The sequence below is a fragment of the Dermacentor albipictus genome, chromosome 3, assembly GCF_038994185.2.
Source record: "Dermacentor albipictus isolate Rhodes 1998 colony chromosome 3, USDA_Dalb.pri_finalv2, whole genome shotgun sequence".
NCBI lineage: Eukaryota > Metazoa > Arthropoda > Arachnida > Ixodida > Ixodidae > Dermacentor > Dermacentor albipictus.
In genome coordinates, this window is record NC_091823.1 from 101,812,532 (window position 1) to 101,818,531 (window position 6,000).

General features: G+C 46.8%; 1 protein-coding gene across 1 annotated transcript in view; it reads right to left on the reverse strand.

Moving 5' to 3' along the window:
- The window catches only part of LOC135913972 (para-nitrobenzyl esterase-like), an 85,355-nt gene extending 79,773 nt beyond the window's left edge, over positions 1-5,582 (reverse strand). Inside the window, exon 1 of the mRNA XM_065446681.1 lies at positions 5,374-5,582. The gene's annotated coding sequence lies outside the window, so the exon portion shown is untranslated. The remainder of the gene's footprint in view (positions 1-5,373) is intronic.
- Positions 5,583-6,000: the final 418 nt, after the last annotated feature.

The following is a 6,000-nucleotide window of genomic DNA, read 5'->3' on the forward strand; positions in this document are numbered from 1 at the left end:
CTTGGCGCCCAGATTGGACTGTGCCGAAACTGGCCCGTTATTTGCTGGGTTCTCTCACGTCGTTTTCTATTTGCTCGAGACGGTCATCACTCTTCTATCGGACTTCGTTGCTTTTATCCTTTGACGTCCGATGCGCCCTCGACTGAGTTGCGAATCTGCGTCGTGGTATCCGCGGTACGGGAGGGCTGACTCACCACAAACCGCCCGACCATCCATCCATCACCGTCCTTTTCGGATCATTTTCTTGTAGCTCGTCCTTGCCTCCTCTTCGCTTCGTGAAATGTGGTCATCGCGTCACACAAAGCCGACGCGCCGACACAGCCTCGTAGCCCGTAACTCAGATTCATTTCACACGTTATTTACGGAAATCGAATTTGATGCTAAAATAACCGCAACTAAAATGCAACACCGTAACAGTCATAACAAGAATCATTACGGAATTGAACGCAAACAATGGGGTACTCGTGTATAGAACTTGGCCAAGGAGATGTTACTTTGGTTCATTCCCCTTTCGCTCATCTCCCCGCCACCAACCTCCTCCCTCCCCCGTTTTCTTTATATGTGTCCACGTGCATTGTATTTTCCTAAGCTTCTTGAACGAGCGTCCGCCCAAATGCTATTTTCTATTTTGCTTTTTCAGTTTTACTCCATCCGTTTAGGTTGTAATTTTTCCGCTCTGGAAATCGTCTAAAACAATGAGGAAGTTTTGAAATCCTTGGGCTCAGAATAGCTGGGTTCCTGCAGAATAGCTGACATAATAAAACGATGTTCCAAGAATTGCACTGATCTTACAATGATCGCCGATCAGCACATTATTTTATTAAAAGCTTATGTCGAGCATCAGTGCATCTCACCAAAGAATTTGGGCATATATCAACAGAAACTGATAACCAGGAGAGTTTTTGATAAATGGATATTATTTTTTTGCTGGCTTCAACCCCACAAATGTAGCGCCTGTGATATAACTGAGAAAGAATACTAAGCACCAAGACTTTGATAAATAACTAACTTCTTATTGCTATCTGTCGTGGATGATAATATCTGTTCCTGTGATAACCACTTGACGTATCAAGCAGCACACAATAAACACTTATTGCGTTCTGTAGTGGATGTTAACCTATGTTCCTTCAAGAGAGAGAGAGAGAAAACATTTATTCGGACCACCGAGGTGGTTGCTCTTGAGGTCGAGTGGGTGGTGTCCTCATTCCAGGACTCCACTGGCCATGGCTGCTCGACGTACTTGCTGGACGAGAACTTCTTGTCCCGCCAGGGTATCGCCGGTCAGCTGTACCTCCCACCACTCAAATGACGTGCTAGGAGTCTTTAAGTGTTGAGGTTTGCCCTCGCACCCCCACGAGATGTGAAAGAGTGTAGGGCGTGTGTCGCCGCACCAGGGGCAGATGCCGCGATATGTATGTGGGAACATTTTACTGTATCTGTGTAGGTTTGGAAATGTGTTGGTCTGTATATGCTCCTTCAAGAAGTACCCCTTTCCTCCCCGGGCCCTTTCAATCTTGGGCAAGCGTAAGCGGGATCGAGTTTTTCGATCTCGACTGACTCCTTTGCGCAAGCTGCGAAGATGTGGTAATTACGATCGTGCAATTCGCAATCGAAGAAAGCGCCCCGGGTGACCTGGGTAGGCACAGCTTGCGTGCCTTGCGTGCGCTTGCGTTTGTGTGCTTTTAGAGCGAAACGGTGAAGGAGAGTTTCACGATGGTTTTTCTTTGACAGCGGTGTGCTGGCGGCGCACTCGGTATCCAGTGTCAGCGAGGAAATGGCCAGCAACGCAGCTTGCGTCGGGGAGCTCTGGAGTGACCGTATATTACCAGGGCTCCAGTAAACACGCGCATCCGGTCACTGGCGTCTGTGCTGCTTCGTTTCACACTGTGGCTCTGTGCCAATACTCGCCGCAGAAGGCAAAGTTTAAGGCTTATCTGACAGCGGCCATCTTATGTCTCGCTCCAATTCTAACAGCGATGTCAACGAAAACAGCTTCGCGAAGATATCATCGCAGTCAAAAACGATGCGGGCTACTTTCCTGTCAAAACATGAGGGCGGCTGAGCAGGACGCTTCGGAAATAGACGGGAAGGTCGTCTGCGCACAAGAAATTGTAGTCACGCTTTCTTATGAGCTTAATGTAAGTCACGTGCTGTTTTTCATAGGTTCGCAGCCGCAGAGTTAAAAATGTAACTTGTGCTTTTCTCAACCTTTTCTTCTCGCCGCGAGGTGGTAGTTGGTTTCGCCGCGAGGTGGTAGTAGGTAGTTGGTTCGATGAGCGTTCCATTACTTGGGCTGGAAGCACTCTCGACAGTTCCCTTAGCTGTCAACGTAGACCGTCTACGATGCTGGTCACACTTGGAATAAACGCATAGGAGTTAACACTGCGGAATATAGGCAAGTAGTGCAGTCACTGAAGTCTCATTCCGCGCGTTTTGCAGCGAAGTTTCTCTTGATCTGCGAGATTTCTATCCAATGAACTACTTCATATATTACAATTGCAACACGCAGAAACTGGGTTTATGCAAAATTACGTACTTCTTTTGTTAACCTATGAACTTCCAGTATGTGGCGTGCGATATTTTGGTCGCGAGGGTAGAGCATGCGCTGTAGCCGCTCGTTGCAGACGCTTGTCACTCCACTCACTTGGTGGTAAATAGTGCGGGACCTCCGGCGCGCTTCCTGTAGCGAGTACGTCCTATTTTTCGACATGCATGAGCAAGCAAGATTTTCATCTAATTACATGACGCGTGTCTACGTCTTTCTTTGTCATGTGCCACGCACTGTTTTTTCATCACGCATGCGAGCAGCGACAGAAGCCTCCCGAGCCTCCGCAGAGTTGCCTACTATGTAGGAAACCGAGTGCAACTGTAGCCAGGAACGCAGCCCACGTGCACCGAAACCCCGAAGCGCCCAGGCCACCACATGGTTGATACGTGCAGCTGGACACCGGCATCGGCGTTACCGTCACAGCTTAAAATAAATTGCGCTGAATAAAGAGGAGTTCGAAAAGTACTTAGCTCGGATGTGGGAAAGCGTTCGAAAAGATTGTGGGTAGATGTTCTTAGCTCTACCGAATGGTATGAAAATTCCTTCACGCTGTCTTTCATGTATTAATTTAGCAGGTTTGCGCAGATCTGTGGAGTCTAGCCAGTCACGTTTGTCAACACGCAACGACTTAGTGAGATATGCATCCAGTGAACAGTGTTGTTGGCTCATTCGTGCCGTCGCGTTGACACCAGAGCCTTTGTAATGATGATGATAATGATGATATGTGCGTCATGGCGCAAGGCTAGTAATGCTCAAAGAGCTCCGGGAAATCATGAGAGCGCTTGTAATGTACAGAAAAAGAAGCGATGCAATTACAAGAGAGCTTAAAATTGTGGTTTCATAATGCGATAATGCATGCTTCATATTCTGAGGTTGCGCAAATTCAGGGTAAAAATCGTGTTGCAGCAACAATTATTGCCTACTGTCTGAGAAAAAATGCAACTGTTTAGCACCAACGAGTTTTCTCGCACCTAAGACGAATACGCGCAAGATCATCAACACCAGTTCTAGAAATCGTGCTAGGAGATGGTAGACCGGAATAAGTTTTATTTTAGTAAAAAAGGGCGAAAAGGCGTTGCTGTGTGCAAAGTTTTCTATTGGGAAAGAAAAGAAAGATATTTGCTGGACGTTTCTAATCTGTCTTTGCTTACAGTGACGGTAATGTTATAACGAGAATTTACAGAAATTCGCTAAGAAAAAAATACATATATAGTGAAGATTATGATGATGATGGGGTTTTTGAAGCAATACAGTCACATGACTAATTGACTTTATTTATATATTTATGTGGCGTTAGACAAAACATGCTTTGACTTGTGCCCTAGCATTATGTAGTGCTGAATGTTTCATGAAATGCAAAGGGTGAAAAATACGTGGCTGTAACTCAGACGCAGACCTTTTCTTCCAAAAACAAGCAACATTTAATATTTTTTAATTGGCATGACTAGTCAAGCTTTAAAGGCGGAGCAGAAGTTTCCATGGAGAGCCTTATCCCTATAATTCTTAGAATATCTCACTTCACGTTGACTACAAATAAATGAAACGTACAGGAAAGAAAGGAAATAAAATTGGGCGGGAAAGAAATAGTTTGGCTTATAACGTCACTCCACTGGCGAGATCGTTGCGTTTGTATAATCAGACAGGACGCGGATTCCCCAGAGCTATGCGCACTTTGCTAATAGCACACGTTTGCCAGCGACGCAAAAAGAAAACGTGTGGTTCTTGTGGTACGCTAATCCTCATTAGCTAATGCTACTACAACCATTGCCAGAAATAATGGACCAAAGCCCCATTAACACGTGCTTGCGCTTTTCTTGCGGAGCTTCATCGAACAACATTACCAACATACTAAGTAGGGCCTACAGCGAGAAACGATCTTTACGTGAGAGTGAAATGCCTTCCCTGTAGCACGTCTTCTCGCCAGACTAATTAGGACCAATATTTCTGCCAGCCACCGCAATTAGCGCAGCTAAGAGCCATTAGTGTCCCAAGAAACTTTCTCGACAGCACCGAAATAAGCAAGGAAGCTCACAGCGTGCAGCTATTTGCCATTTATTTCCCGTTTCCAGGCAAGTAACCGGTGGCTTTTAGTACATACCTAGAAATTCTTATTGTATTTTCTACTATACTGCTGATAAAATCATTACCATAACACAACATGAAACTACACATGCTCATGATTAGATTGTAACAAGTGACTTTGCGAACTTTTCGAAAGGCGTCTGAAAAAAAAAACGCATTTGCAGTTTTCATGCAGTGCGATATAAGTCTACTGCCTTAATACGACGCTCAAAGAACGATAAAATGTTTGGCTCTTTATGACCTAAATTATCTGAGCGTGCTATTTGCATATAAGTGGGAAAACGTATGATAACACGCTATTGATATAAAAGTCGATGTTTAATAAGTTGTAAATGTCGTAGCGTAAACTTCCTCAGAAGCATTATTGTCTGAGTCGTTCTCTTTGTATGGCTTCTTTCACAGCTTACAAAATTGTACTAACTGAGTTTCGTCTGTTTGGCCGCTAACTTAGTTCTAAAGGAGAGCCGACTCCTGAACCTCAATTAAAAAACGTTTCTAAGCATTGCCGTGACTCCAGTTATTACCGTCAACCAAATAAAACCTTGTTCTAATTACGAACAATCGCTGGTGTACAGCTGCGCCAAATGACGACAAGCGCACATGCTCAAAGCGTCGATTACAACCGCTCCCACGAGAGGCAAGAAACACTATTTTTTTCTATTCAGTGCACTCAGGGCCCTCAAGGAAAGCGTGACAGATTAACTCTCCCTGTCTCGATGCCGCTGCAGACTACACTTGCTTACCTTGAAGTTCAACTTGCCGCTGTGCAGGCAGTACTCAGAGAAGGCGAAGGAGGTTGACAACAAGACGTCAGAGCAGGGGGCGCAGTGCGAATGTTCAGGGTGCTTGACAAGCTCCCGTCTCCGGGCACCACGACGCGTGCAAGTCCGCAGATCCGGGATGCAGGCGCGACGGCGACCGACTGGCGCTCCCCAGCTTCTCGCCAACGAGGCCGGCGCCCGAAAGATGCTCGGGAGAGGCGGGGATAGCGAAAGGAGAGCTCACGATGGATGGGGGGAAAGGGAGCGTAGGGAAATGCAGGGAGGAATGGGGAAAGCGCGGCGAGACTGTGGGGAGTGCGGGGGGTAGAGTAGGGAGAGGGGGGTTGAGCGGCGGTTGCTGAAGCTTTCTGGCCGAACTGATGGCCGGCGGCGGCTCAGCCACCAATCGGAAGCGGAACGAAATCTTGCTCTGGCGGCTGCCGCCATCTGCCGAGCGCTTTGAGAGACGGTTGCCCCGATGGCCGGCGACCAGGCAAGGTGAGGGGCTGGAAAGCTTTGAATGACGAAAGCGAGAGAGAACGACCGAGTTTAGTCGGGCTGAAAACAAAGAAAAAATTAAACGCCTCCCAGGTCGTACGTTAATCAGCG